This window comes from Equus caballus, chromosome 7 (genome assembly GCF_041296265.1).
Source record: "Equus caballus isolate H_3958 breed thoroughbred chromosome 7, TB-T2T, whole genome shotgun sequence".
NCBI classification, from domain to species: Eukaryota; Metazoa; Chordata; class Mammalia; order Perissodactyla; family Equidae; genus Equus; species Equus caballus.
Genome location: NC_091690.1, coordinates 45,962,421 through 45,976,361, shown reverse-complemented (window position 1 = coordinate 45,976,361; position 13,941 = coordinate 45,962,421).

The following is a 13,941-nucleotide window of genomic DNA, read 5'->3' as shown; positions in this document are numbered from 1 at the left end:
TTGTGTTTTGTCCTGCTGGAGTCTGTTTGCCATTTGCTCAGTGAGTCAATACAGCACTCCCAGTCATCAGTCTCTGTATCTCTATTTGCATTTTGAATGTGTGAAAGCAGGGACCCTCATTTGGAAGAGATCCAGGGCATTGTTAGACTTCACCTTTTGTTTTTGACCTGCAGGAGTAGGATTTGTCTTTGTGTGGGTGCGTTTGTCTTGTGTGTGTGTACGTGTATTTGTTGGGTTCACTAAAATGAAAATGTCCTCAGAGATATTGGTAGTGGTGGTGGTCACAGGGGTAGGCAGCACACATTGGAAGGCAGTGAGGAGGATGGAGTGGGGCATCCCCATGCTCCCTGCTCCTTCATGGCAGCAGCGGTGGCCCCAACAGCAGTAGTGATGGTCATGGTGTCCTGATGGCAGATGGGCTCCTTTTTGCTCAACCCAGCCTGGCTCGGCCCAGGGGTCATGAGCAGTGGCAGTGGCAGCAGTGGCAGGAGAGGCTGGGTGCCCAGTCACTTTCCTGTGGGATGGCTGGAGACAGAAAAAATAAGTCCCTGGGTCAAAATTTCACGGGCCTAATGCGAAGGCTGTGCTGGGGACTAACCCTGAGTGGAATCACAATAACCCTGATGATCAAGAAAAGCTAGAATATTTTGGGAGTCTGCTTTTGAAAGCCACACATGTAGTAAGCCAGCCATCTATTAACTGGTCTAAATTAGGAGAGGTCCAGCAAGGCCCTGAGGACAACCCTTCTGCCTTTTTCTCCCAGAGGCTGTGGGACTGCCTTATACTATATACCCTGAGGCCCAGGGAAGTACAGTTAATACCTATTGTTGGGGTCCAGGAAAGGCCACCCCAAAATATGCCACAATGACTTATTGATTATTTTGATTTAAAGTTACTTGTGGAGCAAAAAGGGCTTTCTGTGCCTACTGTCTCTTCTCCTGAAAGCAGGAAATGAATCTCCCATGAGAAAGGTGTTCTCCCTGCATCCTTATCACCAGAGCTAGGGGATTGAGGGCCGAGAAGCCTGCATAAACAAACCTTACTAATTTACTGTTTCATGCTAAATTCCCCACTATTTACATGCTCCACACCTAAGTTTCTTTGCTCTGTCGATTTTCAACAATTTTATGTTTCTTGGTGTAAAAGATATATATACTGCCTGTTTTGTTCACTCTCTGAGCAACGTTTCTTTATGGTCTCCAAAAGGTATGCATTAAACTGGATTTTTCTTCTGTTAACCTGGTCTTATGTCAGTTTTACTATTAATCTGGCCATAGGAACCTAAGAAGGGAAGAAAAGGGATTTTCCCTGTCCTGACACTATGTCATATCTTAAGGCGCTCCAGATATCCATGGGGAAACTCCAAAAGTTGGCTATAGTTCCTGATGACATAAAAGAGGTATCAGGAAAAGGAGAGACCAAAAGATTTCTGGAGCCCTTGACCTGTGAAATAGGATCTCAACAAGAGGCATTCTTTTCTGTATGTACCAGACTGTCCTGTTCCCCCTCTAGAGAGGGACATGCTATCTAAGTTAGGGGTCCTAATATGCTGGAACAAGATAGAGGTCCAAGCCCCTAAAAGTTGGGGAATTGAGCTCATGGCCTTATTGGAAGATACACCAGTGCCTGATAGAGAAGAGGTTCCCCTATCATTGGCCCTGGTGAAACAGTACCCCTTGAAGCCAGAAGACATAAGAGGACTCCCTCCCTTTAATCAATACACTTTTAGAACAGGGATTGATCAGGAGATTCCCATGGAACACACCCATTTCAGCCATTAAAAGGCTGGAAACAAGGGAATATAGATTTGTTGAAGGCATTATGGCTGTCAATGCTATACAGTGCCAGATTCAAAAGATGCTTTTGGATCCTCAACCCCTCCCACCACCAAGTGATGTCTGGTCACCATTCCTTGCCTTCAGCAGGGAATTCTGAGGTTGGTGTGATATTGTGATTTATAGTAAAAAAAAAAAAATACCCTCATTTCATTTCTGGCACAGAGCTCCTAAAACCCTTGTAATTTCTGATATAAGAGCCATGGGGCATCTTTTGTTATAACAATTACTTTTGTCCTCAGTTCCTGAAATAACTGCAGGTTAATAATGGTAACATTGGTGTCTTTTGTTATCCAGAAGAAGTCCCTGTCAACCACACCTGAACTTATGTAAATAAGATGACTTTTGGAAAGCCCTTAAGGGTGGGGGCTGTTAGCCAGGGGAACCAATTGTGTGATTAGAGGGTTGGAAATTTCAGCCCCATGCCCCTCCTTATACCTCTGAGGTGGGGAGAGGGGCTCAGGATTGAGTTCAATATGGAGTTCAGGGAGCTTCTGAGTTGCAAACATGGGAGACTCAGGGAGACTGGCACACTCAGAGAGAGCTTGGGAACTCCACATCCCTCTCTCACATATCGTGCTCGATGCATCTCTTTGGTCTGGCTGTTAAGTAAAATGTTTTCCTGAGTTCTGTGAGCTGCTCTATAAAAATAGTTTAATGAAATCCAAAGGAGGGTGTTCATGGAAACCTCTGGTCTGTGGCAGTTTGGTCAGAAGGATGGGTGACAACCTGGACTTGCAATCGGCATCTAAAATGGAAGGCAAGGGGTAATCTTGTAGGATCTGATGCTATCTCTAGGTAGATAGTGTCACAAATAGTGACAAATACTGTTAAATACTTAGGTTTTGAACTGTCAGAAGCCCAGAGAATCCTGCTCCCAGACAGGAGAGAAGCAATCACTTGAGTTGGAACTCCTACTACCCATCAATAATTGTGGGGATGTTTTTTAGGAATGTCAGGCTTCTGTCAAATTTGGATAGTCAGCTTTAGATTAATGTTGAAATCTCTATTTGAGGACTTAATGGGAGGAGACCTCGAACCTTTGATGTGGACATGAGAGTGCCGGAATTTGTTTGTCAGGGAAGTGGGAGAATTCCCCCTGACTTTTACTTAGGGTTCTTACGGCTGGTAAAATAACTAAAAAGGAAGGTGAGCAGGAGAAAAATCAAACAAAGTTTAATAGCATGTATACATGGGAGAAACCCAGGAGAAACTGAGTAACTCAGCCAACTGAGTTAAAGAGGCTGAGGCTGCCTGTTTAAATATCTTAAGCTACAGATAAGGACGATATTTGGGGTAGTGATTTGGGGCTTCAAAGGAGAGGAAGACAACTCACATGGAAATGGAAAAGTAAATGGTAAATAAGACTTTGATAACAGTGGGCCTAGCAAGGATCTTTCCAGTCTACCAAAACCCAGAGCTAACTATGGTGATGGACAGGCCTTCATTTTAAATTTCTTTTAGGCAGTTGGGGGGAAATGTCGAATGTTCTTCCTGAGTTTGAGCCTTTATTGTCTTCAGATTGAAATAATCCTCATACCAGAATGACACATCTTGGGACGGCCTGCCCTGAACCCCATCAAGTACAATCAAGTTAAAGAAAAATTATTTAACTGCCCCAGCCTTGGGACTCCCAGATTTGAGAAAGCCCTTTGATTTCTTTGTAAAGGAAAAACAGGGCCTCTGTCTGTGACTCCTGACTCAGAACCTTGGACTCACCAGGAGGCCTGTGGCCTATTTTACTAAGCAGTCAGATCAGATGGTCAAAGGATAGCTGTCTTGCCTCTGAGCCATTGCCACCATCTGTAACATAGTACAAGAAGCTGAAAAATTCACATTGGCACAGGCCACAATGGCGCACACTCCCCATTGTGTCCTCCCTCTATGAGTCCTCTAAGAAAAGAACAGAATGGAGGATCTTGGCTAACCTCAGGATCAGCCTACTTTATGAGACAACCCAGAAGTAAAGTTAAATGCTATTTCTACCTTAAAACCTGCAACACTTCTACCTACTGAGTCAACAAGACCCCTTTCATGATGAGTGACTTCAGATCATTGAACAGGTATTCTAGAGTTGACCTGATTTGACTGTCCAACTGTTGGAGCAGTTGGACTTGGGACTGTTCACTGATGGAAGCAGCTTCTTGGATGAGGGCAACATCAAGCAGGGCATGTAGTTGTCACCCTTCAGGACACCATGGAAGCAAAGGCTTTGCCTCCAGGTGTTTCATCTCAGGAGGCTGAGCTAATAGCCCTAAATAAAGTTCTTCAAATAGGTAAAGACACAAGAGCACAGACTCAAAATATGCCTTTTTAGTGGTCCATGCCCCTGGGGCCATATGGAAAGAGAGGGGTCTCTTGACTGTTGGAAAGAGGGACATAAAATATTCCCAGGAAATATTGACCTTATTAGAGGCTATTAATGACCCATGGCAGTAGCCATCATGTACTGCCCTCCACATCAGAAAGGGGACACTTTGGAAGCCCGACGTAATCAACTGGCTGATCAGGCAGTGAAGACTGCTGTTAGCACTATGAGTTTCAGGGCACTCTTGGGTCCCTTAGTTCCCCAAATTGACATTGCTAAATTCCAGCATAGCTACACACAGAAAGATTTAGAGAGAGCCAGAGCATGGAGATTTGACTCCTCATCTGTGGAGTATCCAGGATATAAATGTAAGTCAGAAAGACTCATCTTGGTATCTGAAGCCCTTCTGGGAGAAAGTGTGAATCAAATGCATCAGAGCACTCACTATGGAAAGGAGGCCACCTTGCAGTGGATCAAGGAGGTGGTTTGTTCTAACTTGCAAAGAAACATTCAGAAAGTTACTAAAAATGTGTGATCTGTGCCAAAAACAATCCCAGGACAGGGCTGCTCTCCTTGAATAATGGGGTTCAACATTCACGAGTTTTCCCCTGTGAGGACTTGCAACTGGAATTTAACATGATGCCTTGAGCCTCTAGGAAAGCCAAGTAACTAGAGTACTCATAGACACCTTCACAGTGTGGGTTGAAGTATTCCCGTCCAAAACAGGGAGGGACACCAAAGTGACCAAGGATTCCCAAAAGGAGATCATTCCAGGGACAAAATTCCACTGTCAATCCAGAACGACAACAGCACTGAATTTATCTAAATCATTCTGGCATGGACCACTGTGCTTAAGGGGAAGATGGAGGCATTTGGAGTGAGCAGGGTTGGAAAGACGCAAATGTGGCAGAAGGAGAAGTTCTACAGGGGTGAGATGAGGGATGGAAAGAAATGGCATTACAGCCGCCTTTGTAGGAGACGTTCCCGGTCAGCTGTAAGAGCATGGTGCAAAGCGAGTTCTTTCTCAGCTTGACAAAGAGCTGCAAGCAAGATGGTTTGTGGCCTGTCTCCCTTTCAGGAATCAAGGCAGTGCTTTGTGCCTTCCATCTCTAGAGCACTGTCCGAGACAGCTGAGAGTAGAAGCTCTAATTCAGCAAGATCAGGGCTAGAAAGAAACTGCGTCTCACAGGCCTTTGTAAGAGATGTTCCCAGGAGGCTGTAAGAGCACTGTGGAGATTGAGTTGTTTATCAGCTTACCAAAGAGCTGGAAGCAAGACCATTTGTGGCTTGTCTTCCTTTGAGGGACTGAGTCAGTGCTTTGTGACTTCCACCTCTAGGGCAATGGAGGACATGGCTTTGAGCAGAAGTTCTACGGTGGTGAGATCAGGGCTGGAAATAAACTGCGTTTCAGGCCTTTGTATGACGGGTTCCCGGTAGGCTGTAAGAGCACTGTGGAAAGCGAGTTCTTTCTCAGCTTGCCAAAGAGCTGGAAGCAAGACGGCTTGTGGCCTGTCTCCCCTTGAGGAAACAAGGCAGGACTTTGTGCCTTGCATGCCTACAGCAATGTAGGACACGGCAAAGCAGAGGTTCTACTTCAGCGACATCAGGTCTGGAAAGAAACTGCGTTCCACAGGCCTTTGTAAGAGATGTTACCGGGAGGCTGTAAGAGCCCTGTGGAGAGCGAGTTGTTTCTTACCTTCCGAAAGACCTGGAAGAAAGACCATTTGAGGCTTGTTTCCCTTTGAGGCACTGATTCAGTTCTTTGTTCCTTCCACCTGTAGGGCAATGGAGGACATGGCTCAGAGCAGAAGTTCTAAGAATGCTAGATCAGGGCTGGAAACTAACTGCCTTTCAGGCCTTTGTATGACAGGTGCCCTGCAGGCATTAAGAGCACTGTGGAAAGCAATTTCTTTCTCGGCTTGCCAAAGAGATGGAAGCAAGATGGTTTGTGGCCGCTCTCCCTTTGGAGAAAAGAGGCAGTTCCTTTTCCCTTCCACCCCTAGGAAAGTGCATGACACGGCAGAGGAGAAGTTCTAATTCAGTGAGATCAGGGCTGGAAAGAAACTGCATTTCACAGACATTTGTAAGACATGTTCCCAGGACGCTGTAAGAGCACTGTGGAGAGCGAGCTGTTTCTTAGCTTCCCAAAGAGCTGGAAGTAAGATCATTTGTGGCTTGTCTCCTTTTGAGGCACTCACTCAGTGGTTTGTGCCTTGCACCTCTAGAGCAATGGAGGACATGGCTTAGAGCAGAAGCTCTAAGGCGACGAGATCAGGGCTGGAAACAAACTGCATTTCAGGCCTTTATATGACAGGTTCCTGGTAGTCTGTAAGAGCACTGAGGAAAGCGAGTTCTTTCTCGGCTTGCCAAAGAGCTGGAAGCAAGACGGTTTGGGTCCTGTCTCCCCTTGAGGAGACAAGGCAGGACTTTGTCCCTTGCAGCTCTAGGGCCATGTAGGACACAGCAGAGCAGAAGTTCTACTACAGCGAGATCAGGCCTGGGAAGAAACTGCATTTCACAGCCCTTTGTAAGAGATGTTCCCGGTAGGCTGTAAGAGCACTGCGGAGAGCGAGTTGTTTCTTAGCTGCCCAGAGAGCTGGAACCGGCACGCTGAGGGACTTGTCCCCCATTGTGGAAACAAGGCAGGACTTTCTGCCTTGCAGCTCTTGGGCCATGTAGGACACGGCAGAGCAGAAGTTCTACTTCAGTGAGATCAGGCCTGGGAAGAAATTGCGTCTCACAGGCCTTTGTAAGACACGTTCCCGGTAGGCTTTAAGAGCCCTGTGCAGAGCGAGTTGTTTCTTAGACTGCAAAAGAGCTGGAAGCCGGACGCTGTGGGGCCTGTCTGCCCTTGAAGACACAGCAGAGGACTTTGTCCCTTTCAGCTCTGGCCCATGTAGGACACGGCAGAGCAGAAGTTCTACTTCAGTGAGATCAGGCCTGGGAAGAAATTGCGTCTCACAGGCCTTTGTAAGACACGTTCCCGGTAGGCTTTAAGAGCCCTGTGCAGAGCGAGTTGTTTGTTAGACTGCAAAAGAGCTGGAAGCCGGACGCTGTGGGGCCTGTCTGCCCTTGAGGACACAAGACAGGACTTTGTCCCTTTTAGCTCTAGGCCCATGTAGGACACGGCAGAGCAGAAGTTCTACTTCACCGAGATCAGGCCTGGGAAGAAACTGCGTTTCACAGGCCTTTGTAGGACATGTTCCCAGTAGGCTGTAAAACACCAGTGCAGAGCGAGCAGTTTCTTAGCTGCCCAAAGAGATGGAAGCCTGACGCTGTGGGGCCTCTCTGCCCTTGAGGACACAAGGCTGGACTTTCTCCCTTTGAGGTCTAGGGGCATGTAGGACACGGCAGAGCTGAACTTCTACTTCAGCGAGATCAGGCCTGGTAAGAAACTGCGTTTCACAGGCCTTTGTAAGACATGTTCCTGGTAGGCTTGTATGCCCGATGCAGAGCGAATTGTTTCTTAGTTGCCCAAAAGCTGGAAGGGGGACACTGTGCTGCCGGCCTGCCCCTGAGGAGAGAAGGCAGGAGTTTGTCCCTTTCAGCTCTAGGCCCATGTAGGACATGGCAGAGCAGAAGTTCTAATTCAGCGAGATCTAGCCTGGGAAGAGACTGCGTTTCAGATGCCTTTGTAAGACATGTTCCCTGTAGGCTGTAAAACACCAGTGCAGAGCCAGCTGTTTCTCAGCTGCCCAAAGAGCTGGAAGCCGGACACTCTGCTGCCCGTCTGCCCTTGAGGAGACAAGGCAGGACTTTGTCCCTTGCAGCTCTATGGCCATGTAGGACACGGCAGATCAGAAGTCCTACATCAGGGAGAGCAGGCCTGGGAAGAAACAGCATAACACAGGCCTTTGTACGATATGTTCCTGGTAGGCTTGTAGGAGCCCTGTGCAGAGCGAGTTGTTTCTTAGCAGCCCAAAGAGCTGTAATCTGGACGCTGAGGGACTTGTCTCCCCTTGTGGAAACAAAGCAGGACTTTGTGAATTGCGGCTCTAGGGTCATGAAGGACACGGCAGAGCAGAAGTCCTACATCAGGGAGAGCAGGCCTGGGAAGAAACAGCATAACCCAGGTCTTTGTACGATATGTTCCCGGTTGGCTTGTAGGAGCCCTGTGCAGAGCGAGCTGTTTCTTAGCAGCCCAAAGAGCTGGAATCCGGACGCTGAGGGACTTGTCTCCCCTTGTGGAAACAAAGCAGGACTTTGTGAATTGCGGCTCTAGGGTCATAAAGGACACGGCAGAGCAGAAGTTCTACTTCAGCGAGATCAGGCCTGGGAAGCAACTGCGTTTCACAGGCCTTTGTAAGACATGTTCCCGGTAGGCTTTAAGAGCCCTGTGCAGAGCGAGTTGTTTCTTAGCCTGCCAAAGAGCTGGAAGCTGGACGCTGTGGGACCAGTCTGCCCTTGAGGACACAAGACAGGACTTTGTCCCTTTCTGCTCTAGGCACATGCAGGACACGGCAGAGCAGAAGTTCTACTTCAGCGAGATCAGGTCTGGGAAGAAACTGCGTTTCAGGGGCCTTTGTAAGCCATGTTCCCGGTAGGCTGTAAAACACCAGTGCAGAGCGAGCTGATTCTTAGCTGCTCAAAGAGCTGGAAGCCGGACGGTGTGGGACCTGTCTGCCCTTGAAGACACAACAGAGGACTTTGTCCCTTTCAGCTCCAGGCCCATCTAGGACACGGCAGAGCAGAAGTTCTACCTCACTGAGATCAGGCCTGGGAAGAAACTGCGTTTCACTTGCCTTTGTAGGACATCTTCCCGGTAGGCTGTAAAGCACCAGTGCAGAGCGAGCTGTTTCTTAGCTGCACAAAGAGATGGAAGCTGGACGCTGTGGGGCCTGTCTGCTCTTGAAGACACAACACAGGACTTTGTCCCTTTCAGCTCTAGGCCCATGTAGGACACGGCAGAGCAGAAGTTCTACTTCAGCGAGATCAGGCCTGTGAAGAAACTGCGTTTCACAGGCCTTTGGAACATGTTCCCGGTAGGCTGTAAAACACCACTGCAGAGCGATTTGTTTCTTAGCTGCCCAAAGAGCTGGAAGCCGGACACTCTGCTGCCCGTCTGCCCTTGAGAAGACAAGGCAGGACTTTGTCCCTTGCAGCTCTATGGCCATGTAAGACACGGCAGAGCAGAACTCCTACATCAGGGAGAGCAGGCCTGGGAAGATACATCATAACACAGGGCTTTGTACGATATGTTCCCGGTAGGCTTGTAGGAGCCCTGTGCAGAGCGAGTTGTTTCTTAGCAGCCCAAAGACATGGAATCTGGACGCTGAGGGACTTGTCTCCCCTTGTGGAAACAAAGCCGGACTTTGCGAATTGCAGCTCTAGGGTCATGTAGGACACGGCAGAGCAGAAGTTCTACTTCAGCGAGATCAGGCCTGGGAAGAAACTGCGTTTCACAGGCCTTTGTAAGACATGTTCCCGGTAGGCTGTAAAACACCAGTGCAGAGCGAGCTGTTTCTCAGCTGCCCAAAGAGCTGGAAGCCGGACGCTGTGGGGCCTGTCTGCCCTTGAAGACACAGCAGAGGACTTTGTCACTTTCAGCTCTAGGCCCATGTAGGACACGGCAGAGCAGGAGTTCTACTTCAGCGAGAGCCTGCCTGAGATGAAACTGCGTTTCATAGGCCTTTGTAAGACATGCTCCCGGTAGGCTTGTGAAAGCCCTGTGCAGAGTGAGCTGTTTCTTAGCTTCCCAAAGAGCTGGAAGCCGGACGCTGTGGGACCAGTCTGCCCTTGAGGACACAGACAGGACTTTGTCCCATCAGCTCTAGGCCCATGCAGGACACGGCAGAGCAGAAGTTCTACTTCAGCGAGATCAGGTCTGGGAAGAAACTGCGTTTCACAGGCCTTTGTAAGACATGTTCCCAGTAGGCTTTAAGAGCCCTGTGCAGAGCGAGTTGTTTCTTAGCCTGCCAAAGAGCTGGAAACCGGACGCTGTGGGACCAGTCTGGCCTTGAGGACACAAGACAGGACTTTGTCCCTTTCAGCTCTAGGCCCATGCAGGACACGGCAGAGCAGAAGTTCTACCTCACTGAGATCAGGCCTGGGAAGAAACTGCGTTTCACTTGCCTTTGTAGGACATCTTCCCGGTAGGCTGTAAAGCACCAGTGCAGAGCGAGCTGTTTCTTAGCTGCACAAAGAGATGGAAGCTGGACGCTGTGGGGCCTGTCTGCTCTTGAAGACACAACACAGGACTTTGTCCCTTTCAGCTCTAGGCCCACGTAGGACACGGCAGAGCAGAAGTTCTACTTCACCGAGATCAGGCTGGGAAGAAACTGCGTTTCAGATGCCTTTGTAAGACATGTTCCAGGTAGGCTTGTAGGAGCCCGATGCAGAGCGAGTTGTTTCTTTGTTGCCCAAAAGCTGGAAGGCGGACACTGTGCTGCCGCCCTGCCCCTGAGGAGAGAAGGCGGGAGTTTGTCCCTTTCAGCTCTAGGCCCATGTAGGACACGGCAGAGGAGAAGTTCTAATTGAACGAGGTCTGGACTGGGCACAAACTGCGTTTCAGATGCCTTTGTAAGACATGTTCCCTGTAGGCTGTAAAACACCAGTGCAGAGCGAGCTGTTTCTCAGCTTCCCAAAGAGCTGGAAGCTGGACGCTGTGGGACCTGTCTGCCCTTGAGGACAAAAGGCAGAACTTTGTCCCTTTCAGCTCTAGGTCCTTGTAGAACACGGCAGAGCAGAAGTTCTACTTCAGCGAGATCAGGCCTGGGAAGAAACTGCGTCTCACAGGCCTTGGTAAGACATGCTCCCGGTAGGCTTTAAGAGCCCTGTGCAGAGCGAGTTGTTTCTTAGACTGCAAAAGAGCTGAAAGCCAGACGCTGTGGGGCCTGTCTGCCCTTGAGGACACAAGACAGGACTTTGTCCCTTTTAGCTCTAGGCCCATGTAGGACACGGCAGAGCAGAAGTTCTACTTCAGCGAGAGCAGGCCTGAGATGAAACTGCGTTTCATAGGCCTTTGTAAGACATGCTCCCTGTAGGCTTGTAAAAGCCCTGTGCAGAGTGAGCTGTTTCTTGGCTTCCCAAAGAGCTGGAAACCGGACGCTTTGGGACCTGTCTGCCCTTGAGGACAAAAGGCAGAACTTTGTCCCTTTCAGCTGTAGGCCCATGTAGAACACGGCAGAGCAGAAGTTCTACTTCAGCGAGATCAGGCCTGGGAAGAAACTGCGTTTCACAGGCCTTTGTAAGACATGTTCCCGGTAGGCTTTAAGAGCGCTGTGCAGAACGAGTTGTTTCTTAGCTGCCCAAAGAGCTGGAAGCTGGACGCTGAGGGACTTGCCTCTCCTTGTGGAAACAAGGCAGGATTTTGTGAATTGCAGCTCTAGGGTCAAATAGGACACGGCAGAGCAGAAGTTCTACTTCAGCGAGATCAGGCCTGGGAAGAAACTGCGTCTCACAGGCCTTTGTAAGACATGTTCCCGGTAGGCTTTAAGAGCCCTGTGCAGAGCGAGTTGTTTCTTAGACTGCAAAAGAGCTGGAAGCCTGACGCTTTGGGGCCTCTCTGCCCTTGAGGACACAAGACAGGACTTTGTCCCTTTTAGCTCTAGGCCCATGTAGGACACGGCAGAGCAGAAGTTCTACTTCAGCGAGAGCAGGCCTGAGATGAAACTGCGTTTCATAGGCCTTTGTAAGACATGCTCCCGGTAGGCTTGTAAAAGCCCTGTGCAGAGTGAGCTGTTTCTTAGCTTCCCAAAGAGCTGGAAGCCGGACGCTGTGGGACCTGTCTGCCCTTGAGGACAAAAGGCAGAACCTTTTCCCTTTCAGCTCTAGGCCCATGTAGAACACGGCAGAGCAGAAGTTCTACTTCAGCGAGATCAGGCCTGGGAAGAAACTGCGTCTCACAGGCCTTTGTAAGACATGTTCCCGGTAGGCTTTAAGAGCCCTGTGCAGAGCGAGTTGTTTCTTAGACTGCAAAAGAGGTGGAAGCCGGACGCTGTGGGGCCTGTCTGCCCTTGAGGACACAAGACAGGACTTTGTCCCTTTCAGCTCTAGGCCCATGCAGGACACGGCAGAGCAGAAGTTCTAGTTCAGCGAGAGCAGGCTTGAGATGAAACTGCGTTTCATAGGCCTTTGTAAGACATGCTCCCGTTAGGCTTGTAAAAGCCCTGTGCAGAGTGAGCTGTTTCTCGGCTTCCCAAAGAGCAGGAAGCCGGACGCTGTGGGACCTGTCTGCCCTTGAGGACAAAAGGCAGAACTTTGTCCCTTCAGCTCTAGGCCCATGTAGAACACGGCAGAGCAGAAGTTCTACTTCAGCGAGATCAGGCCTGGGAAGAAACTGCGTTTCACAGGCCTTTGTAAGACATGTTCCCGGTAGGCTTTAAGAGCCCTGTGCAGAGCGAGTTGTTTCTTAGACTGCCAAAGAGCTGGAATCCGGACGCTGTGGGACCAGTCTGGCCTTGAGGACACAAGACAGGACTTTGTCCCTTTCAGCTCTAGGCCCATGCAGGACACGGCAGAGCAGAAGTTCTACTTCAGCGAGATCAGGTCTGGGAAGAAACTGCGTTTCACAGGCCTTTGTAAGACATGTTCCCGGTAGGCTGTAAAACAGCAGTGCAGAGCAAGCTGTTTCTCAGCTGCCCAAAGAGCTGGAAGCCGGACGCTGTGGGGCCTGTCTGCCCTTGAGGACACAAGGCTGGACTTTCTCCCTTTGAGCTCTAGGCCCATGTAGGACACGGCAGAGCTGAACTTCTGCTTCAGCGAGATCAGGCCTGGGAAGAAACTGCGTTTCGCAGGCCTTTGTAAACATGTTCCTCGTAGGCTTGTAGGAGCCCTGTGCAGAGCGAGTTGTTTCTTAGCTGCCCAAAGAGCTGGAAGCCGGACGCTGAGGGACTTGCCGACCCCTTGTGGAAACAAGGCAGGACTTTGTGAATTGCAGCTCTAGCGTCAAATAGGACACGGCAGAGCAGAAGTTCTACTTCAGCGAGATCAGGCCTGGGAAGAAACTGCGTCTCACAGGCCTTGGTAAGACATGTTCCCGGTAGGCTTTAAGAGCCCTGTGCAGAGCGAGTTGTTTCTTAGACTGCAAAAGAGCTGAAAGCCGGACGCTGTGGGGCCTGTCTGCCCTTGAGGACACAAGACAGGACTTTGTCCCTTTAAGCTCTAGGCCCATGTAGGACACGGCAGAGCAGAAGTTCTACTTCAGCGAGAGCAGGCCTGAGATGAAAATGCGTTTCATAGGCCTTTGTAAGACATGCTCCCTGTAGGCTTGTAAAAGCCCTGTGCAGAGTGAGCTGTTTCTTGGCTTCCCAAAGAGCTGGAAGCCGGACGCTGTGGGACCTGTCTGCCCTTGAGGACAAAAGGCAGAACTTTGTCCCTTTCAGCTGTAGGCCCATGTAGAACACGGCAGAGCAGAAGTTCTACTTCAGCGAGATCAGGCCTGGGAAGAAACTGCGTTTCACAGGCCTTTGTAAGACATGTTCCCGGTAGGCTTTAAGAGCCCTGTGCAGAGCGAGTTGTTTCTTAGCTGCCCAAAGAGCTGGAAGCCGGACGCTGAGGGACTTGCCTCCCCTTGTGGAAACAAGGCAGGACTTTGTGAATTGCAGCTCTAGGGTCAAATAGGACACGGCAGAGCAGAAGTTCTACTTCAGCGAGATCAGGCCTGGGAAGAAACTGCGTTTCACAGGCCTTTGTAAGACATTTTCCCGGTAGGCTTTAAGAGCCCTGTGCAGAGCGAGTTGTTTCTTAGCTGCCCAAAGAGCTGGAAGCCGGACGCTGTGGGACCAGTCTGCCCTTGAGGACACAAGACAGGACATTGTCCCTTTCAGCTCTAGGCCCATGCAGGACACGGCAGAGCAG